The following is a 24,702-nucleotide window of genomic DNA, read 5'->3' as shown; positions in this document are numbered from 1 at the left end:
ACATTGATCCAAATGATGCCCAATTACAAAGATCTCAAGCCAACGGAAGTCATCGGAAGAATTGTTGCTCATGAGATGTCACTCAAGGATAAAGAGGAACTTCACAACAAATCAAGTGGTGCTTACAAAGCCTCATGTGAAGCCCCCACATCATCGAGTGAGAAACAAACCTTTAATGAAGAATTGAGCTTAATGGTGAAGAACTTCAACAAGTTCTACAAGAGTAGAAGAAAAGAGAGAAGCTCCAAGTCAAGGTCCTACAATGACAAATGATCTTCTAGTCGAGAGCAAAACTGCTACAATTGTGGAAGGCCCGGACACTATTCCAATGAGTGTACGGCCCCCTACAAGAGAAGAGAAGATTCTCCCAAAATAAGAAGTAGAAGAGAAGAATCACCATCTAGAGAAAGAAGGAGTAGAGATGATCATTATGAACGAAGACCCTCACAGAGAAGAAAGGATTCAGAAAGAAAGGACAAGTCATGAAGGAGCTACACAAAAGGAAGACATCAAGCTCACGTTGGTGAATGGGTATCCGGCTCCGACTCCGACAACCACTCCGAGAGAAGCTATCACTCCAACTCCGAATATACTCAAGATGAAGGTGTTGCCGGTCTAGCACTTGTGACAACCAACTCCTACGAAATATTTGACTCACCAAATGAAGGAGTTGGAACATGCTTCATGGCTAAAGGCCCAAAGGTATCACACCCCGAGTATGTTGATTTCAATAGTGATGAAGATGACTTGTTAGGTGATGATGATTTACTTGTTGACAACTCTAGTGATGAATACTATGATGAAACGTCAATTAATCATGCTAATCAAGATAAAACGAATGACAATGATAAGGAGAAGATTGAGTCTCTAACTAAAGAACTAAACACTCTTAAGTTAGCTCATGAAACTATCTTAGGAGATCATCGAGAACTTTTAAGGACTCATGAGAAATTGCGCTTTGAAAAGCTCAACCTTGAGCAAGAGCATGAGTTCTTAAAAGCAATCAATGATGATCTTCGCAAGAAAAGTTCTTCTTACATTGCCAAGCGTTTACTCTTATCCACTTACATGCCTCAAGTCAAGTCTAGTAACAAGAACAAGAAAGATTCTTCCTCTAGTAGTAACAATAATCATGCTAAATCCAATATTGTTGCTTCTAGTAGTTCTCTTGATTCCACTAATGATTCTCTTAGCCAAGTTACACTTGAGCAAGAAAATAGCTTATTGAAGGGAATTATAGAGAAAGGTGTTTACAAGAGCCTTGCCGGAAGTAAGCAATTCGAGGAAATTGTACGCAAGCAAGGAAGGCACCGGAAGAATCAAGGTGTTGGTTTTGAACGAAAGTTCAATGCCAATGGAGTTGAGTGGGAAGAAGATCAATACCCCAAGACGAAGTTTGTTCCTCAACAAGAGGAGTATGATCCTACTTCTCTCAAAGGGACACAAGCTCAAGATGATCTTACACCACAAGACCTCAAGCAAAAGGCAAGGACAAGCTTCAAGAGGAAATTGATGCATTTGAAGAAGCTCCTAAGGCCTTGGTCAAGTGGGTTCCCAAGACTACGTCAAGTTCCACTTCATCAAGTACAACTACAACACCGAGGATTCCCATCAAGATGGTGTGGATCCCGAAGAAGAAGAACTAGAGAGTTCTTGAGGGTGACTCCGCCAACATACTTCACTCTTATCATCTTGGCAAGAACAAATGCAATCAACTTCCACATCTTGCACTAGTTCAAGTGTTGGAAATATGCCCTAGAGGCAATAATAAATTAGTTATTATTATATTTCCTTGTTCATGATAATCGTTTATTATCCATGCTAGAATTGTATTGATAGGAAACTCAGATACATGTGTGGATACATAGACAACACCATGTCCCTAGTAAGCCTCTAGTTGACTAGCTCGTTGATCAATAGATGGTTACGGTTTCCTGACCATGGACATTGGATGTCATTGATAACGGGATCACATCATTAGGAGAATGATGTGATGGACAAAGACCCAATCCTAAGCCTAGCACAAGATCATGTAGTTCGTATGCTAAAGCTTTTCTAATGTCAAGTATCATTTCCTTAGACCATGAGATTGTGCAACTCCCGGATACCGTAGGAGTGCTTTGGGTGTGCCAAACGTCACAACGTAACTGGGTGGCTATAAAGGTACACTACAGGTATCTCCGAAAGTGTCTGTTGGGTTGGCACGAATCGAGACTGGAATTTGTCACTCCGTGTAAACGGAGAGGTATCTCTGGGCCCACTCGGTAGGACATCATCATAATGTGCACAGTGTGATCAAGGAGTTGATCAAGGGATGATGTGTTACGAAACGAGTAAAAAGACTTGCCGGTAACGAGATTGAACAAGGTATCGGGATACCGACGATCGAATCTCGGGCAAGTATCGTACCGCTAGACAAAGGGAATTGTATACGGGATTGATTAAGTCCTCGACATCGTGGTTCATCCGATGAGATCATCGAGGAGCATGTGGGAGCCAACATGGGTATCCAGATCCCGCTGTTGGTTATTGGCCGGAGAGTCATCTCGGTCATGTCTGCATGTCTCCCGAACCCGTAGGGTCTACACACTTAAGGTTCGGTGACGCTAGGGTTATAGAGATATTAGTATGCGGTAACCCGAAAGTTGTTCGGAGTCCCAGATGAGATCCCGGACGTCACGAGGAGTTCCGGAATAGTCCGGAGGTAAAGAATTATATATAGGAAGTGCTATTTTGGCTATCGGGACAAGTTTCGGGGTCATCGGTATTGTACCGGGACCACCGGAAGGGTCCCCGGGGTCCACCGGGTGGGGCCACCTGCCCCGAGGGGCCACATGGGCTGTATGGGGTGCGCCTTGGCCTGTATGGGCCAAGGGCACCAGCCCCAAGAGGCCCATGCGCCAAGAGATAAGGGAAAGGAAGAGTCCTAAAGGGGGAAGGCACCTCCTAGGTGCCTTGGGGAGGATGGACTCCTCCCTGGCCGTACCCTTCCTTGGAGGAAGGGCCAAAGCTGCCCCCCCCCTCTCCCTTGGCCCTATATATAGTGGGGGAAAGGGATGGCAGCAACACCCAAGCCCTGGCGCCTCCCTCTTCCTCCCATGACACATCTCCCTCCTCCCGCAACGCTTGGCGAAGCCCTGTTGGAATCCCGCTACTTCCACCATGCCGTCGTGCTGCTGGATCTCCATCAACCTCTCCTCCCCCCTTGCTGGATCAAGAAGGAGGAGACGTCGCTGCTCCGTACGTGTGTTGAACGCGGAGGTGCCGTCCGTTCGGCGCTAGGATCATCGGTGATTTGCATCACGACGAGTACGACTCCATCAACCCCGTTCTCTTGAACGCTTCCGCGCGCGATCTACAAGGGTATGTAGATCCACTCCTCCCTCGTTGCTAGATGACTCCATAGATTGATCTTGGTGATACGTAGAAAATTTTGAATTTCTGCTACGTTCCCCAACAGTGGCATCATGAGCTAGGTCTATGCGTAGTTTCTATGCCCAAGTAGAACACAAAGTAGTTGTGGGGTTGATTTTGTTCAATATGCTTACCGTTACTAGTCCAATCTTGATTCGGTGGCATTGTGGGATGAAGCGGCCCGGACCGACCTTACACGTACTCTTACGTGAGACTGGTTCCACCGACTGACATGCACTAGTTGCATAAGGTGGCTAGCGGGTGTCTGTCTCTCCCACTTTAGTCGGATCGGATTCGATGAAAAGGGTCCTTATGAAGGGTAAATAGCAATTGGCATATCATGTTGTGGTTTTTGCGTAGGTAAGAAACGTTCTTGCTAGAAACCCATAGCAGCCACGTAAAACATGCAAACAACAATTAGAGGACGTCTAACTTGTTTTTGCAGGGTATGCTATGCGATGTGATATGGCCAAAAGGATGTGATGAATGATATATGTGATGTATGAGATTGATCATGTTCTTGTAATAGGAATCACGACTTGCATGTCGATGAGTATGACAACCGGCAGGAGCCATAGGAGTTGTCTTTATTTATTTATGACCTGCGTGTCAACATAAACGTCATGTAATTACTTTAGTTTATTGCTAACCAGTAGCCATAGAAGTAGAAGTAATAGTTGGCGAGACAACTTCATGAAGACACGATGATGGAGATCATGATGATGGAGATCATGGTGTCATGCCGGTGACGATGATGATCATGGAGCCCCGAAGATGGAGATCAAAAGGAGCAATATGATATTGGCCATATCATGTCACTATTTGATTGCATGTGATGTTTATCATGTTTATACATCTTATTTGCTTAGAACGACGGTAGTAAATAAGATGATCCCTCATTAAAATTTCAAGAAAGTGTTCCCCCTAACTATGCACCGTTGCGAAAGTTCGTCGTTTCGAAGCACCACGTGATGATCGGGTGTGATTGATTCTTACATTCGAATACAACGGGTGTTGACGAGCCTAGCATGTACAGACATGGCCTCGGAACACATGCAAAACACTTAGGTTGACTTGACGAGCCTAGCATGTACAGACATGGCCTCGGAACACAAGAGACAAAAAGGTCGAGCATGAGTCCTATGGTGGATACGATCAACATGAAGATGTTCAACAATGATGACTAGTCCGTCTCACGTGATGATGGGACACGGCCTAGTTGACTCGGATCATGTAATCACTTAGATGACTGGAGGGATGTCTATCTGAGTGGGAGTTCATAAGATGAACTTAATTATCTTGAACATAGTCAAAAGGTCTTCGCAAATTATGTTGTAGCTCGCGCTTTAGTTCTACTGTTTAGATATGTTCCTAGAGAAAATTTACTTGAAAGTTGATAGTAGCAATTATGCGGACTAGGTCCGTAGACTGAGGATTGTCTTCATTGCTTCATAGAAGGCTTATGTCCTTAATGCACCGCTCAGTATGCTGAACCTCGAACGTCGTTTGTGGATGTTGCGAACATCTGACATACACATTTTGATAACTACGTGATAGTTCAGTTAAACGGTTTAGAGTTGAGGAACCGAAGACGTGTTAAAACGTCGCGAAACATATGAGATGTTTCGAGGGCTGAAATTGGGATTTTCAGGCTCGTGCCCACGTCAAGAGGTATAAGACCTCCGACGATTTTCTTAGCCTGCAAACTAAGGAGAAAAGCTCAATTGTTGAGCTTGTGCTCAGATTGTCTGAGTACAACAATCGCTTGAATCAAATGGGAGTTGATCTTCCAAATGAAATAGTGATAGTTCTCCAAAGTCATTACCACCAAGCTGCTAAAGCTTCGTGATGAACTATAATGTATCGGGGACATATATGATGATCCTTGAGATATTCGCGATGTTTGACACCACAAAAGTAGAAATCAAAAAGGAGCATCAATTGTTGATGGTTTGTGAAACCACTAGTTTCAAGGAGGGCAATGGCAAAAGGGATGCTTCATGAAACGGCAAATCAGCTACTGCTCTAGTGAAGAAACCCAAGGTTGAACCCAAACCCGAGACTAAGTGCTTCTGTAATAAGGGGAACAGCCACTGGAGCAGAATTACCCTAGATACTTGGTAGATGAGAAGGCTGTCGATAGAAGTATATTGGATATACATTATGTTAATGTGTACTTTACTAGTACTCCTAGTAGCACCAGGGTATTAGATACCGGTTCGGTTGCTAAGTGTTAGTAACTCGAAATAAAAGCTACGGAATAAACGGAGACTAGCCAAAAGGTGAGATGACGATATGTGTTGGAAGTATTTCCATGGTTGATCAAATATCGTACGCTCCCTCTACCATCAAGATTGGTGTTTGCGTTGAACATAGACATGATTGGATTATGTCTATCGCAATACGGTTATTCATTTAAGGAGAGAGTAATGGGTACTCTGTTTATTTGAATAATACCTTCAATGGTCTTACACCTAAAATGAATGGTTTATTGAATCTCGATCGCAGTGATACACATGTTCATGCCAAAAGATAGTAATGATAGTACCACCTACTTGTGGCACTGCCACGTAAGTCATATCGGTATAAAACGCATGAAGAAGCTCCATGCTGATGGATCTTTGGGCTCACTCATTTTTGAAAAGTTTGAGACATGCGAACCATGTCTATTGGTGTATATGCATGAAGAAACTCCATGCAAATGGACCATTTGGACTCACTTGATTTTGAATCACTTGAGACATGCAAATCATACCACATGGGCAAGATGACTGAACGCCTCGTTTTCAGTAAAATGGAACTAGAAAGCAACTTGTTGGAAGTAATACATTTTGATGTGTGCAGTCCAATGAGTGCTGAAGCATGCAGTGGATATCGTTATGTTCTTACTTCACAGATGATTTGAGTAGATGTTGAGTATATTTACTTGATGAATCACGAGTCTGAATTATTGAAAGGTTCAAGTAATTTCAGGGTGAAGTTGAAAGATCGTCGTGAGAAGAGGATAAAATATCTATGATATGATCATAGAGATGAATATCTGAATTACGAGTTTGGCATAGAATTAAGACATTGTGGAAATTGTTTCACAATACAGCCTGGAACACCATAGTGTGATGGTGTGTCCAAACATCATAACTGCACCCTATTGGATATGATGCATACCATGATGTCTCTTATGGAATTACCACAATAGTTTATGGGTTAGGCATTAGAGACAACCACATTCACTTTAAATAGGGCACCACGTAATTCCGATGAGATGACACCGTATGAACTATGGTTTAGAGAAACCTAAGCTGTCATTTCTTAAAAGTTTGGGGCTGCGACGCTTATGCGAAAAAGTTTCAGGCTGATAAGCTCGAACCCAAAGCGGATAAATGCATCTTCATAGGACACCCAAAACAGTTGGGTGTACCTCATGTCTCAGAACCGAAAGCAATAAGGGATTGTTTCTAGAATCGGGTCCTTTCTCGAGGAAAAGTTTCTCTCGAAAGAATTGAGTGGGAGGATGGTGGAGACTTGATGAGGTTATTGAACCGTCTCTTCAACTAGTGTGTGGCAGGGCACAGGAAGTTGTTCCTGTGGCACCTACACCAATTGAAGTGGAAGCTTATGATAGTGATCATGAAACTTCAGATCAAGTCATTACCAAACCTCGTGGGATGACAAGGATGCGTACTACTTCAGAGTGGTACGTAATCCTGTCTTGGAAGTCATGTTGCTAGACAACAATGAACCTACGAACCATGGAGAAGCGATGGTGGGCCCGGATTCCGATAAATGGCTCGAGGCCATAAAATCCGAGAGAGGATCCATGTATGAAAACAAAGTGTAGACTTTGGCAGAACGGCTCGATGGTCGTAAGGCTATTGAGTACAGATGGATTTTAAAAGGAAGACGGACAATGATGGTAAGTATCACCATCAAGAAAGCTCGACTTGTCGTTAAGATGTTTTACGACAAGTTCAAGGAGTTGACTATGATGAGACTTTCTCACTCGTAGTGATGCTAAGAGTCTGTTGGAATTATATTAGCGATTACTGCATTATTTATGAAATCTTGCAGATAGGATATCAAAACATTGTTTCCTCGATGATTTTCTTGAGGAAAGGTTGTATGTGATACAACCGGAAGGTTTTGTCAATCCTGAAAGATGCTAATAAGTATGCAAAGCTCCAGCAATCCTTCTAAGGACTGGAGTAAGCATCTCGGAGTTGGAATGTATGCTTTGATGAGATGATCAAAGATTTTGGGTTTATACAAAGTTTATGAGAAACTTGTATTTCCAAAGAAGTGAGTGGGAGCACTATAGAATTTCTGATGAGTATATGTTGTTGACATATTATGGATCAGAAATGATGTAGAATTTCTGGAAAGCATATAGGGTTATTTGGAAAGTGTTTTTCAATGGAAAGCCTGGATTAAGCTACTTGAACATTGAGCATCAAGATCTATAAGGATAGATCAAAACGCTTAATGGTATTTTCAAATGAGCACATACCTTGACATGATCTTGAAGGTGTTCAAGATGGATCAGTCAAAGAAGGAGTTCTTGCCTGAGTTGTAAGGTATGAAGTTAAGACTTAAAGCTCAACCACGGCAGAATAGAGAGAAAGGACGAAGGTCGTCCCCTATGCTTAGACATAGGCTCTATACGGTATGCCATGCTGAGTACCGCACCTGATGTGTGCCTTGCCACATGTCTGGCAAGAGGGTACAAAGGTGATCCAGGAGTGGATCACTAGATAGCGGTCAAAATTATCCTTGGAGTAACAAGGACATGTTTCTCGATTATGGAGGTGGTAAAAGAGTTTGTCGTAAAGGGTTACGCCGATGCAAGCTTAACACCTATCCGGATAGCTCTAAGTAGCAAACCGGATACGTATAGTGGAGCAACCATTTGGAATAGCTCCAAGTGGAGCGTGGAAGCAGCATTTATAATATGACCTAGAGATTTGCGAAGTACATACGGATCTGAAAGATTCAGACCCGTTGACTATAACATCTCTCACAAGCATAACATGATCAAACCCAGAACTCATCGAGTGTTAATCACATGGTAATGTGAACTATATTATTGACTCTAGTAAACACTTTGGGTGTTAGTCACATGGGGATGTGACCTTGAGTGTTAATCACATATCGATGTGAACTGGATTATTGACTCTAGTGCAAGTGGGAGACTGTTGGAAATATGCCCTAGAGGCAATAATAAATTAGTTATTATTATATTTCCTTGTTCATGATAATCGTTTATTATCCATGCTAGAATTGTATTGATAGGAAACTCAGATACATGTGTGGATACATAGACAACACCATGTCCCTAGTAAGCCTCTAGTTGACTAGCTCGTTGATCAATAGATGGTTATGGTTTCCTGACCATGGACATTGGATGTCATTGATAACGAGATCACATCATTAGGAGAATGATGTGATGGACAAAGACCCAATCCTAAGCCTAGCACAAGATCATGTAGTTCGTATGCTAAAGCTTTTCTAATGTCAAGTATCATTTCCTTAGACCATGAGATTGTGCAACTCCCGGATACCGTAGGAGTGCTTTGGGTGTGCCAAACATCACAACGTAACTGGGTGGCTATAAAGGTACACTACAGGTATCTCCGAAAGTGTTTGTTGGGTTGGCACGAATCGAGACTGGAATTTGTCACTCCGTGTAAACGGAGAGGTATCTCTAGGCCCACTCGGTAGGACATCATCATAATGTGCACAGTGTGATCAAGGAGTTGATCACGGGATGATGTGTTACGAAACGAGTAAAGAGACTTGCCGGTAACGAGATTGAACAAGGTATCGGGATACCGACGATCGAATCTCGGGCAAGTATCGTACCGCTAGACAAAGGGAATTGTATACGGGATTGATTAAGTCCTCGACATCGTGGTTCATCCGATGAGATCATCGAGGAGCATGTGGGAGCCAACATGGGTATCCATATCCCGTTGTTGGTTATTGGCCGGAGAGTCATCTTGGTCATGTCTGCATGTCTCCCGAACCCGTAGGGTCTACACACTTAAGGTTCGGTGACGCTAGGGTTATAGAGATATTAGTATGCGGTAACCTGAAAGTTGTTCGGAGTCCCGGATGAGATCCCGGACATCACGAGGAGTTCCGGAATAGTCCGGAGGTAAAGAATTATATATAGGAAGTGCTATTTCGGCTATCATGACAAGTTTCGGGGTCATCGGTATTGTACCGGGACCACCGGAAGGGTCTCGGGGGTCCACCGGGTGGGGCCACCTGCCCCGGGGGGCCACATGGGCTGTAGGGGGTGTGCCTTGGCCTGTATGGGCCAAGGGTACCAGCCCCAAGAGGCCCATGCACCAAGAGATAAGGGAAAGGAAGAGTCCTAAAGGGGGAAGGCACCTCCTAGGTGCCTTGGGGAGGATGGACTCCTCCCTGGCCGCACCCTTCCTTGGAGGAAGGGCCAAAGCTGCGCCCCCCCCCTCTCCCTTGGCCCTATATATAGTGGGGGGAAGGGAGGGCAGCAACACCCAAGCCCTGGCGCCTCCCTCTCCCTCCCATGACACATCTCCCTCCTCCTGCAGCGCTTGGCGAAGCCCTGTTGGAATCCCGCTACTTCCACCACGCCGTCGTGCTGCTGGATCTCCATCAACCTCTCCTCCCCCCTTGCTGGATCAAGAAGGAGGAGACGTCGCTGCTCCGTACGTGTGTTGAACGCGGAGGTGCCGTCCGTTTGGCGCTAGGATCATCGGTGATTTGGATCACGATGAGTACGACTCCATCAACCCCGTTCTCTTGAACGCTTCCGCGCACGATCTACAAGGGTATGTAGATCCACTCCTCCCTCGTTGCTAGATGACTCCATAGATTTATCTTGGTGATACGTAGAAAATTTTGAATTTCTGCTACGTTCCCCAACATCAAGGAGTCACAAACCCTCTTGTTGGTAAGACAAGGGACAAGGTAACCTAAAAGCTTTCATAGACATCATCTTGTGTATGCATCACTCTATGTCTATGGATATCCTTATTTGTTCCTTGTGGGACTAACTCGTGTAGGTATTGAAAGTGCAACTCACTCCAATGGATAGCTCCAAATGATCTACATCAACATTGAGCATCCACATCTTCAACATCTACATGAAGTCAGCATCGACAAAACCCAAGGTTAGTTCATCCCTCTTAGGAGGGATCTCACATCTAGGGGGAGCTTTACTCTAAGAATTGAGCTAAAGCAACTCTAATGGTGTGAACACAACAATGCTTTATGTAAAAGTGGTGACCCCACTTGTGCTTAAACGATGAGTATGACCTATGATCAAATGTTCTCATTTGACTCCTAAGTCAATATACTCATATATAGATGACCTAGTCATCGCAAATTGTTTGATAGATGCTAGAATTGGTTGTGCATGCTTTGCCACATATTTAAATTGCCATTTTATTGTGTGAGCATGTTGATTGCATATTTTACTCATTCGAGGACATCCACTTGTTGTTTTGATTGATTGGTTTTCTTTTCTTTTGCCAAGTGGATGGACAAGAATGCCTAAGAACCCTCTCTAGCTTTCTATGCTTTTCTCGTCTCAAACTCTATTCATGCTACATCACAAAATTTGGTCAAGTCAGATTCGAACCACTCCGTGTGAGGAGCACTCGGAGTCCCCGATTCATCATAGAGTTAAACTTCCAAAACTTCTTTGTGTGTTTCGGTCTGACCGATTCCTCCATTTCGGTCATACCGAGACCACTAAGTCGATCTAGGTTTTCAATCTCGGTGCAACCGATTTGAACTTTTTGGTCACACGGAGTTGCTGTAACTGTCAACAGTTATGCATCTCGGTGCCACCGAGTTGTTCCACTCGGTCACACCGACAGGGTTGGGCTATATATACTCACGGGAAATTTTTTGGAAATTTCTTCGAAACCCCTTCGCCCGCGCATAGCTCGCTTTGCCTGCTGGGTCTCCGGATCGCCCTCCTCGTCGCCAGCCGCCTGCTGTCGCTGGTCTCCACCGCCGTCAACAGAATTCTTCCCCGCCGTTGCCGCCATAGCAAGTTCATCGCCGAACTAGGGTATGGACTCGATCACAGTGCTGTCCCCGTCCGATTCCTAGCACATTGTGTTCATTATGATTCTTACCACGATTGAAACGCTTCTATCCAGTCAAAACACTCCGTAGATTAGAGTTGAATCGAAAATTTAGGGTTAGGTTTCCGCCTAAACCATCTCGGACCCACCGGGTTGCAGAACTCTGTTCCACCGATTCAGCCAAGGCCATTGCACATGTGGTTCTCGGTCTGACCGAGAATTGCAAATCGTTGTGACCGAGTTCAGGACTTTGTGAAACCCTAGCAGTCTCGGTGCCACCGAACTGTGACTCGGTCTGACTGAGTTCACTAGTTTAGGTTCCAACAGCTGCTTCGGTATCACCAAGTTTGCAAATGGTTGATCCGAAATGCTTTATCTGGAAAACTAAAACTAAGTTTTTGACTCATTCTTTTGCAAAAACCTCTGCATTTTGTGATGCTCATACACTCTATCTCATCTATATCTATTCACAGGGTCTGCTGTCAGTGTTTGCAACATGTCTGACCAGAGTGACAGCCAGAACAGGTTAGAGGAGCAGGTTCACCTGAGTGAGGGCACTAGTCCCTCTAGCAGTTCAGATGATGGTAGCAGGAGCACCCCAAGCAATTTTCCAAAGGCTGCCACTAGAGCAAGCAAGAAGAAAACTTCAGAGTCTGAGGATGAAGACTATGTGGCCACTGAGGATGAGGCCACATCAAAGAAGAAAGTGGTTAAGAAGGAGTACAGCTCAGCTGCAGTTAAGCCAGTGATGAAGATCAAAAGGCCAGCAAGAAGACAACCAATGTCTAAGGCCAGAGCATCCTCTCAAGCATCTTTGGAATCTCAACCCAAAGAGCCTGCTGCAGAAGGAAAGAAAAGGAAGGAAAGGGTCAAGAAGACCATGGCCAGAGTGACTGGAAAGGCTTCCATGATGGAAGAAGAAGGGGAAGAAGAGGTTGCTGCACCAGCACCCAAGGCACAGAAGCTTATGGGTGATGCTATCAGGACAGGGGTTGCATTATCAAAGCCCAAAGAAGCACCCAAAGCTGCCTCCAAGCCCAAGACTGCACCAAAGAGAAATACCAGAAACATACCAGCTGCTGAGAAGAACAAGGCCCCAGTGCCTAAGACTGTTGCTGAAGAAGAAGATGAAGAGCATGTTCTGAGAAAATTGAAGCCAAAAATTCCAGACCACAATGATGCTCATCCTGTGGCTGAGAACATGAAGATCAGGAGAGACTCAGGACTGAGGAAATGGAGAGAGACAGATCCATATGCTACTAGGAGAAGGACTGATGTTGATTACAGGTTCCACACAAAGGAACAATAGGATTTCTATGAGACAGTGCTGCTGGACAGGAAGCCTATAGTGTGTGAAATGAGGTGGGTCGACTGGAAGTATATCAAGGAAAATGAGGAACACTATCCTGGTGTGTTTGACAGCTTCAGTGCTTGTGGAGTTGCAGACTTTGTTGGGCAGAAACTCACAAAGTGGAATGAGGAGCTCATAATGCAATTCTACTCCACAACACACTTCTATCTAGATGGCAGGATAGTATGGATGTCTGAAGGTACAAGGTACCACTCCACTATTGAGGAATGGGCAAATCTGATCAATGCTCCTAAGGAAAAAGAAGATGACTTGGATGTCTATGCCAAGAAGAAGATGGATCACAACTCTATGGCAAATATGTACAAGGAGATTACTGAAGATGATCTTGAGACTCGCCACTTTGGGTCAGTAAAACACTTGCTGTCAGGACTTCCTACAATCAATTGGATCCTTAGGCACACTCTCTTGCCCAAGTCTGGTGATCACAGAATGATCAGAGGCCATGCAATTAACTTGCTACATATATTTGATGTGCCACAGAAGTTCAAGGTCATGAGCCTTATAGTTGAGACTATCAAGAGGACTGCAGCTGACCAGAAAAGAAGTTGTGGATATGCCCCACAGATCCAGGAGTTGATAAACTCAAAGATGGGCACAAGCACATACTTGTTGGATAAGGAACACTTGCCTATCTATCCTGACTTCGAGGACAACCAAGTTGTGATGAATGAAGATGAACCCTCCTTAGTGCAAGCACAAGCAAAGAAGGAGAAGGCAAAGATGGAGAAGGCTGCCAAGATGCCAACTCAAGAGGAGGCATCTGAGTACTTTTTGAAAAGCAAGCAGGACCAGCTTGGTTACTTGATAGCATCATCTATGATGATTGAGAAGGGGTTGGCCATCCTAACTCAAAACCAGGAGAGCCTGGAAAGAATCGTGGAACAAAAATTCTATGATTTAGATGTAAAAGTAACTGAGATTCAGTCTATTGTGGAGCAGCTACAGGATGACATGCAGGAGAGGAAGGGCAAGACAACCACTGATGCATTTTCCAGAGTGCCTCTAGATCAGAGATCTGCTGCAGTGCCTGTACCAGACACTAGAGTCACTTCATCTGCACCAGCTACAGCTCTAGCGCAACCAGCTCCAGCACCTACCCCAGCAGCTCCATCTACTTCAACTGAAGCCTTCGTCCTTGGCGTTCTCCGGACACCACCACCTGAAGACCAAGCCCGAGAGACGTTTTAGTGCTATGCATTTTCTATGAACTTTTTGATAACTTGTTGCCAAAGGGGGAGAAAAATGTATAGATCATAGGCTTCGAGGGAGAGCGTTGCTTTTTATTCTCTCTTGCTTTGGTGGTTGAACTTTGTTTGTCTTTCGATTGCTTGAGATACTATGCTATTATCTGTGAGACATTGATGATCATGTGGTTGATCATAAGCTACACTTATGCTTGTTAGATGATATTATCTTACTTATCCTTATATGATCATTCACTTTGCTTGGTGATGAGTGCATGTATTTAATTCTTATCATTTTGAGCGCTCCACCAAGATGTATGTGACATGGAAGAGTAACCCATGATCCTAACTCATTGTGCATTTGTAGTCCAAAGCAAATCTTAAGATATGCACAAATTTAGGGGGAGCTCTTGCTTTTCACATACTTCTCAAAGCGACAATATCTTTCACTCTTATTATCATTTGTCGAAGCTTTGATCTATATGTTGTCATTAATTACCAAAAAGGGGGAGATTGAAAGTGCAACTATCCCTGGGTGGTTTTGGTAATTCCTAACAACATGTAGCTCATTGAGCTAACATTATTCCAAGATTAATATTTCAGGAAAAGCTCAATGAATGGCATGCCATGGATGAGGAAAGTGGATCCCTCAAAATTCTAAGGACAAAAAGTTTGGCTCAAGCTTCAAGATCAAGACTCTACATTTTATATTTTAGTGATCCAAGATCACATTGAGTCTATAGGAAAAGCCAATACTATCAAGGAGGGATGAGGTGTTGCTTAATGGCTTGCTTGCTCAAAGTGCTTAGTGATATGCTCCAAAACCCTCAACTACCTTCCCACATCCACATATGACCTAAACCAAAAGTCAAACTCAGCCCCACCGATTCTTTCTATCCGGCGCCACCGAGTTTCAAATGTCATAGGCACTGCCACAAACCCTAGCAATTCGGTTTCACCAATAGGGATCTCGGTCTCACCGAGATGGGGTTGTAATCTCTCTGTTTCCCTTTGTAACGTTTCAGTCTTACCGAGATGAGTGATCGGTCCCACCGAGATTTCAATGTAAACTCTCTGTTTCCCTTCGTAACGTTTCGGTCTTACCGAGATGAGCGATCGGTCCCACCGAGATTGCAATGTAAACTCTCTGTTTCCCTTTTGTAACATTTCGGTCTCACTGAGATGAGCGAATCGGTCCCACTGAGTTTACCTGACCAACTCTCTGGTTAGCTTATTACCAAAATTGGTCCCACCGAGTTTGTGTAATCGGTCACACCGAGATTACGTTATGCCCTAACCCTAACCATATCGGTCCTACCGAGTTGCATCTCAGTCCCACCGAAAATCCTAACGGTCACTAGGTTTGCTGAATCGGTCCGACCGAGTTTAACCATTCGGTCCCACCGAGTTTGTCAAATTGTGTGTAATGGTTAGATTCTGTGTGGAGGCTATATATACCCCTCCACCCACTCTTCATTCGTGGAGAGAGCCATCAGAACATACCTACACTTCCAATACACATTTTCTGAGAGAGAACCACCTACACTTGTGTTGAGGTCAAGATATTCCATTCCAACCATATGAATCTTGATCTCTAGCCTTCCCCAAGTTGCTTTCCACTCAAATCTTCTTTCCACCAAATCCAAATCCTGTGAGAGAGAGTTGAGTGTTGGGGAGACTATCATTTGAAGCACAAGAGCAAGGAGTTCATCATCAACACACCATTTGTTACTTCTTGGAGAGTGGTGTCTCCTAGATTGTCTAGGTGTCACTTGGGAGCCTCCGACAGGATTGTGGAGTTGAACCAAGGAGTTTGTAAGGGCAAGGAGATCGCCTACTTCATGAAGATCTACCGCTAGTGAGGCAAGTCCTTCGTGGGCGACGGCCATGATGGAATAGACAAGGTTGCTTCTTCGTGGACCCTTCGTGGGTGGAGCCCTCCGTGGACTCGCGCAACCGTTACCCTCCGTGGGTTGAAGTCTCCATCAACGTGGATGTACGACAGCACCACCTATCGGAACCATGACAAAAACATCCATGTCTCCAATTGCGTTTGAATCCTCCAAACCCTTCCCTTTACATTCTTGCAAGTTGCATGCTTTACTTTCCGCTGCTCATATACTCTTTTGCATGCTTGCTTGAATTGTGTGGAGATTGCTTGACTTGTGCTAAGATAGCTAAAATCTGCCAAGAACTAAAATTGGGAAAAGGCTAGATTTTTATTTGGTCAAGTAGTCTAATCACCCCCCCCCCTCTAGACATACTTTCGATCCTACAGTCTCTCAGCTTCGGCTAGTTCTTACCCCAGGCATAATAGTGTCATCGACTCTGCCACAACCCTCCGACATCGAGCTCACTCCAGTGGAGATCCTCACACGTCGCTGGCACAAGACGCCTTCCGGTCGACGCGAACAACTACTGGTCCGCTGGTCTGATCCGGCCATCCTTGATGCCACCTAGGAAGATGCTCTAGCACTGAAGGAGCGCTACCCTGATATTCCGGCTTGGGGGCAAGCCGAGACTCAAGAGGGGGGAGATGTCAGTGACCCAGTTGCTGCAACTACACCAAGCGCCCAGAATGCTGCCATGGCAGCCAACCAAACAGCTAACATCGCTGCCGTGGCAGCCAACCCAACTGCATCCACCAATCAGGGCGAGGGGCGTGTCATCGGTCGTCCACGTCAGATCATGCAACCCAATCGCAAGTATGTGGGCCCCGCGTGGACCAATGCTACTTAAGGAAGGGAAGGCTAGGGGAAGAGACATCCGGGCTTGGATCAGGAACACGACATGACACGACATCCACCTACTTTCCTCTTTCTTGTTTCTCTGCAAGCTGTAATCGAGAGAGAGACTTGTGTGTATCCCCAAATCTGTAACTGTGTATGACAAATACCATGAGCATGATCTAGATCCTAACAACGACCCTCCTGTTGACTCCTCTGTCATCTCCTCACCTCCCTAGAACGCGCACCTATCTTTTCCTTTTTAACTCCCCCAATTGATGGGCCATCCTCTTCTCCTTCTACCCCTCCCTGTCAATCCCCCAATTTAGGCCTCCTTTGGTTTGTAGGAATTCTATAGGATAGGATTTGCAAAGGAAAAATTCCTTTGAAGCCCTTTGGTTTGTAGGAATGGATTCCTATTCCTATGTAGCATAGGAATCAATCCTTCATGTTTTGGAGGGAAAAACATTAGCCTAGACTCAATGGAAAAAATCCTATCCTATGCACCAAATGACATCTCTTTCTCCATAGGAATTGACATGCATGTCATCTCACTTCCTATGATTTTCCTATTCCTATAAAATTCCTATCCTATGAACCAAAGAAGGCCTTACCCATCATAAACACACTTGAAAGAGATGGCGGCATGCGACCATCCGGCTTCATCACCTACCTAGGATTTTATTGCTCATCTCTTTACGGTGACGGGATGAATTGGAGCCCACTACGCCACCACAAGGCGGCTGCATCTTCTTACGCTGGAAGAACACCTCAGTGAGGATCGAGCACCACGGGTGGCATCTCCACCACCGCCCCTATGATGAGGCACTGACTATGGATGTGGACTTGCAGGCGCTCCTCCATGCCACCGCCGCCGAGCTATCCTATCTAAACCTTGTAGGGACAAAGCGTCCAACAAAGTGCTATCCACCAGCATTTGGCCGTGAGGCAAAGCAGGAGACGATCCGTCGCCGTCCGCAAGGAAAAGGCCATGGTACGAAATCCTACTTCCTCTCCTTCTTTCTTCCTACTTGATGTTTAGTAAGAAATTAGTTCATTGACTGCGAGCTAGGCTATATGTTCTCTGTAAATAACCCTGTTTCGTTTTGTAATTGGGAATAAGATGGTGACGCTCCGAACAGTCAATCCTCAGCAGGAGCCTTATCACTAGTAGAAAAGGGGGCTTTTATTCGGGCCTGGCCAGCCCATTAGTCCTGGTTCTTCCACGAACCAGGACCAATGGATGCATTTGTCCCAGTTCGTGAGCCCAGGGGACCGGCCGGGACCTCGTGGGCATTGGTCTGGTTCGTCTGGGCCCATTTGTCCTGTTTCTAGGCACGAACCGGGACCAATGGTCCTCGCTCCTGGCCCACAACCATTGGTCCCGGTCCGTGGCTCGAACTGGGACAGAAGGCTGGGCTTTAGTCCCGGTTCCAGCCATGAACCAGGACAAATGAGTTGCCTATATATACCCCGTCGCTGCAGCAGAGCACTCCACAGTGCTCTGTTTTTCTGGCCGCCAAGGAGAGGGCATTTGGGTGCTCTAGCTCACCTCCTATGCACATGAGGTGTTCGATGAAATGCCCAAGCCACGCTAGTTAAGATTTCTCCTCTCGAAGCTCGACCTCCAAACTCCATTTTCCCTGAGATTTGTCTAGGTTTAGCGGTCCGTCACGTCCCGTCCCCGTCTTCACCACCGTCGATCGCCCGCGCCAATCTCGTCGCCTGCACCACTGTGGTGAGCCTCTTATCTTCTTCTGAAAGAAAAAAATTCTTACTTTAGATAGATACTTGTCTAATTTTCTTACTTTTATTATTGCTTGTGCTTATATAGTGCGATGGTTTTGGTATCCGCCCCGTCGGCCCTCGTCCTCGCTATGATTCGGATGTGGTATATATTATCTTTTATAACTATTTGGTTAATTTATTGTTTATTGCAATTATGCCCATCAAGTTGACATAGATTTTATTTATGTAGAAGGTAGTTGAACCGGAAATTCCAACCGACCCTATTGTCGAGAGGTTAAATTTAGTTGAAGAAGAAAACAATTAGTTGAAGGAAAAAATAAAAAAATTGAGGAGGAGAAGATGATATTGGAGTTGCATGTTGCGGATGTCGTCGATGATCACAAGATCAAGATGGATGCAATGTGGTTGAAGATGAGAAAGATTCATGAAAAAAATTGTTTCAGTCTAATGTAGAATATTCCATCGTTAATCTTGTCTATGTGTACTTAAACAAATTCCTGTCTCTATCATAAAACACTATTTTTTTAAATAATACATTTTTAAAATTAATTTGCATAAATATTACGCTGATATTTTTATTTTTAAAGATAATACACCATCGGCCTGTTGCAGGCTGACTGGGCCTAGTCGGCCCACCACAGGCTAATTGGCTTCCAGTCGGCCCGCGGCAAGCCGACTAGGACTACCAGTCGGCTTGCTGCGGGCTGACTAGGTGCATGTGGCCATTTTTCTTTTTCTGTTTTTGGTTTTAGTTGTTGTTTTCTATTTATTCTAACTATCAAATGAATCTGGTTTGTGTTGAAACTTTTTGCATAAATTACTAGCAATATTAACATGCCACATATAAATTTTCATAATTTTTGAAAAATCACATATTTACATTTGTATTTGATAGCTCCTGGTGAATATAGATAGAGTTTAAATTTATTTATTCAAATTGGATTTTTTTAATAAATATTAAAATATTGAGGAGAATGGTTTAAACATTTTTGTGAAACAATTTGAGGAATTTTTTTGGCTTGTTAATATTGCTAGTAATTTATGCAAAAAGTTTTAACACAAACCAGATTTGTTTGATAGATAAAATAAATAGAAAAGAACAACTAAAACCAAAAACAAAAAAAAACAAAAAGAAAATGGCCACATGCACCTAGTCGGCCCGCGGCAAGCCGGCTGTCACTAATTGGTTCGCAGCAAGCCAATTAGTCACAGTCGGCTTGCTGCAGGCCGACTGGAAGCCAATCGGCATGCGGTGGGCCGACTAGGCCCAGTCAGCCTGCAGCAGGCCGATGGTGTATTATTTTTAAAAATAAAAATATCGGTGTAATATTTATGCAAACTAATTAAAAATTATATTATTTAAAAAAATTAGCTCATAAAACACTAAAAATAGACGGGCGCAGCAACACGCGCCATCAAGGATCTAGTTCAATTAATAACAGCACGTTGGTTTGAATATGACCCCGACGGTTTTCTAGCCCAACGAACACATGATGAGTAGAATGGCCCAGATGACCTAACTTCTACAGTACTACTACTACATCGCTCACCCTAGAGATCTTTGCTTCGTCCATGTAAACTGTGTGACGGATGAATAAAAGCTTTGCAAGTTTGCCTAAAAAAAACTACTACTACATCGAGCATGGTAGCACGCTAGAAAAATCCCTAATCGAGCATGCCGCCGTTGCTGACATATCCTATTTTATAAACATGATATATCACAGTATTTAGTAATCATCTTATATTAAATTAACATCTTTGTTGGTTTTCTTTTTCCGTCTACACTTTAAGGGGTCTTTAGTTCCAGTGAACACTCTCCTTCCGTCTCCGTGTCCGTGTCGTATTCGCTTTATTTTCGTCTTCGGTAGTATTTATTTTTGTATTTGTTCTGCGTTTCCATATTCATTTCTGCTTCCGCACAAAACTATAAAAATAAATATGACAACACTCAGTTTCGTTCGTTTTCACCCGGAGCAGTGGGAAACGGGAATGCGAGTGTTGGGGCTGTCGTTTCAACATGTTTGGTGGCTGGAGGGAGGAAGCGCGTGCGCTGCCGTGCCGAGACCATTAAGTTGAGAGCGGAAAGTCGTGGGCACTGGGCACGGACGCATCACGGTTTCTACTTTCTACCACGCCCGTCTCCGCAGAGAAACCACCACGATTTTAATCCCCGGTCACTAGGGTGACAATTCGATCGTTTGGAGCCCGCCCTATCTCTACCTGAACGCAACGTGGGTGCACAGCACATCGGGCCGGAGCGCCGGACATTGACGACGGAGCCTGGGCTAGTAGTTGGAGAGGGCAGCGCACTCCTACGTCAGAGAGAGCCAGCCCGTAGAGGTAGGACTGACTCGACGTCGCCTTGCGCTTGTGCAGGACGATCACCGGCTCCACGATCGCCCGGCGCCCGGAGTCCACGCGAAAAGGCCCGTCCCTTGGCCTACTCCCCTAGCGGCACTGTTGGAAACACGAGCAGAAAATTGTTGTGTCGAGATCTGTAGGGCGAGGCCACGGACAAAAAGTGCGCCAGGGGGCGAAAGCACAAAGCAGAGCGTGCACCGCCGTCGTCATTACGGGACGGGAGGACCGGGCGACCGGCGGAGGGCAGCCCCGGGAGATGCCGGCCGGGGCCTTTGCGAGGCATCTCGCGGCGTACGTACGCTCGGCCCTGGCCGAGGGGCCGGGGCGGGGGAGGATGGGGGCACGACAAGGGTGCGTGGGCGGGCGCGTGGTGGAAAATAGTGCGGTGATGATGTGACCGGGAAAGGGAGGAGCGCGCGGGTCAGGTCAATGTTTGTTTCGAGTGGGACGAGGACGCGCGGAGACGGCGGGCGGATGCGTCAAGGGCGACGATGATGATGGTTGATGGGGCTCGTCGCCATGAGTGGCCTTGCGTGCCTTGCTCGCGTCGGGAGTTTTCTACTGGTGAGTGATGGAGTTTTTTTCGTTTTTCCTTTTTTGAGGAAAGCTTTCCAGTGATAGAGTGTGGAACAGCAAACGGACCGTGTTCCCCGGGGGAAACAGACGCCGTGCAACGGCCACAACAATGCACGTGCTGAGACCTTTGGGGCCGTCTTGCCAGGCCCGTCTCCAGAAATTCAGGGCCCCGGGCGAAAACCAAAATGTGGTCCAAATTTTAATCAATTCACATAACAAAAGAACTAACATTCGCAAAGCATACTCTCACTTTATAATATAATTTCAAATCAGTCTATCTGTACCTTATTTAGGCATATATCAAATATTAAAGCTGGAAAGGTAAAGGGATAGGAAAGCAATAAACTAACCATTAACCTTATGTTCTACCAAAAAGAAGCATCCATCTGGTATTTCTTGAAATAAAATCTTCAATCATATCTTCGTACTTTATCTTCTCCAAAACATCATTTTCAAGTGCTATTGTCGCCAATCCATTAAGTCTTTCTTGTGTCATAGTAGAACGCAAGTAGGACTTCAACAACTTGAGTTTAGAAAAACTCCTTTCAGCAGATGCAACCGTTACAGGAATGGTCAACAAAATTCTGTATGCAATAACAACATTAGGATAGATTGTGGAGCGCTTCTTCAAATAATTCAGAATGTCAAGAGGACCCATTGATTTATGAAGTAAATCCTGGATGAAAATTAGCTCACAACACAATTCAAGTCCATCAATATCTGTATGTTCTCCACTCTTAAGTGCATCTTCAAGATTAACACAAGCAGCCATCAAACTCTTGTCATCTAGTGATCGCAGCCTATCTGAAGTAAACAAGAAACCAAATATCTTTTCATACCCCTCATATTGTTCAAATCTAATGGTAAGTGAAGTTATAGCTTGATCAACAACACGTATAAAATAATTGACCCTAAATGACTCCTCTGCATATTGTGAGTCGATAGATGCATCATCTTCACCCTCATCAAATTGTTTTTTCCTTTTGATTTTACGCTTGGTGCGGAACTCCGGATGAATATCCATCTCCACTGCAAATTTTTTGGCAACTTCCAATGCTTTTGAAAAGCCGGTTTCTCTATACTTTTTGAAAAAGGAAAGCAAGCCTTTTACAGATTCAATTGCAATATCAATAAGCATATCCTTTGACTGTAACTCTTTGCTAATCAAATTAACAGTGGATAATATTTCATACCAGATGATGATTGATACTAGAAAAATCAAAGCCACCAAGTTCATTCTCCGCCAATGATTGAGCTTCACTTTGTGTCAAAGAATCTTTATCACTTTCAGCCACTTGCAATAAGGCCTCCCTTATTTCTGGTAGCTGAAACCTTATAGCCTGAACACTATCAACACGACTCTCCCAACGAGTAGATGATAATGACTTGAGAGTCAATCCTGGTATGTTATCTTTGAGAATTTGCCATCTCTTAGTAGAATTAGCAAATATTGTATAGATACGCTGGATAACTCCAAAAAAATCTGTTGCTTTACGACAAGACTTTGCCATATCACATAGTGCCAAATTCAGACTATGGCAACCACAAGCTGAATAAAAGGCTCTTCGGTTTATTTCCAATACTTTGTTTTGTACTCCTTTATTTTTTCCTTTCATATTCGACCCATTATCATATCCCTGACCTCTCACATTGTCCACATCAAGGTCAAGACTCTTCAATTCCTTCTGTAAAACATCAAACACTCCTTGCCCGGTGGTATCATTCACATCCAAAAAACCTAAGAAGGATTCTTCAATGCAAAAAGAATCTGGAGATGCATCAACATACCTAATTATCAAAGACATTTGTTCTTGGTGGCTTGCATCAGGAGTACAGTCAAGTATAACTGAGAAGTACTTTGCTTCTTTTACCTTCTCAATGATTTTCAACTTGATTGCGGCAGCGAGCAAATTGATTAACTCATTCTGTATGGAGGGGCCAAGATAATGATCACGAATTTTATCATTCGCGATGCGGTCAACATGCTCTTTTATAACTGGGTCAAATTCAGCCAACATTTGAACAAGTCCTAAGAAATTTACATTGCTGTCTTGGTACAACTTACTATTACTACCACGGAATGCTATATTGTGTTCTGCAAGAAATTTAACAATCAAGAGGATTCTAAGCAAAACTTTTCTCCAATGTTCCTTTTCCTTCTCAAGTTCTCGCTGAGCAACTTTGTCAATTGTTTGATTCTTCTCCAACATAAGGCGCAAGTCATACCATGTAATCATATTTGTGACATGTTCTCTACTAGTTTCATGCTCTTTAAGTCTATGACCAAGATGAGCCCAGTCACTGAAACCTTCATTTGCTAACTGCCCTCGCACGAGCCCTTTTCTTAATAATTTGCAGCAAAAACAAAATACCTTGTCAAGATCTTTGCTGTACACAAGCCATTCTCTGTCACACTTTTCCCCATTTGAGAGAACTCTAGTATATGATACTGCAGAAAACCTTCTAGACAATTTGTCCTTTTTACCATGCTGAATAGATGAGTCTCTTTTAGGACCCTTTTGCACCAAAACATCTATCATTTTAGGATCAAGTGCATCCCAATTTCTTGGATCAAATATATCAAACGGAAAAGGATATTTGATGTCATCAGCAATATTATCATCACCGGTGGTATTAGCATTATCACCTTCATTGGCAGTATCAACATGATCACCCCCATCGGCAACATTATCATCACCCGCTTCTTCGGCAATACCATCATCAATTTCTGCATCACGAGCCTCAACCTCTATGTCATTGTCATCATGACCATCATCTACATTAACATCCATAGTTTGATTTTCCGAATCAAGTCGGGGTATTCTCACGACATATCCATCGAGGGAACCTGTTTGAGATCGAGCCTCACGATCTAGTCTTTGTTTATTCTTACGCTTTGAAGCACCAGAATCATGCTTCCTAATTCTAGTAGACATAATGAAGATCCAAGCACAAAACCTAAAAAAATTACAAGTGATCAAACAGAATGTAATTAGTTTAAAATAGTAACTAGATGAATAAATGTGTAGATCGTTTGAATAGAAGAAAATAAGTTGGAAAAATAACCTTGGTCTTGAAGATTAAAACACAGCGGGCGTCCCTGTTGACTGTTGCATCTTCAGTCTTCACGGCAACTGAACTGCGCCGGCACAATCAGATGAGCAGATGATCAGCGTTCAGCAGATGGACGATGGGATCGCCGGATGTCCCGGATCAGATCGGAGCCAACTGAACTACGCCGG

The 24,702-nt window shown here is 44.2% G+C and overlaps 1 pseudogene; it reads right to left on the bottom strand.

The window, feature by feature from the left end:
* Positions 1-21,818: 21,818 nt before the first annotated feature.
* Positions 21,819-24,252, bottom strand: LOC119333236 (annotated as a pseudogene).
* Between the last annotated feature and the right edge of the window lie 450 nt (positions 24,253-24,702).

This window comes from Triticum dicoccoides, chromosome 7A (genome assembly GCF_002162155.2).
Source record: "Triticum dicoccoides isolate Atlit2015 ecotype Zavitan chromosome 7A, WEW_v2.0, whole genome shotgun sequence".
Lineage (NCBI taxonomy): Eukaryota > Viridiplantae > Streptophyta > Magnoliopsida > Poales > Poaceae > Triticum > Triticum dicoccoides.
Note: the sequence above shows the minus strand (reverse complement) of the source record. Positions and strands in the feature narration are given on the sequence as shown.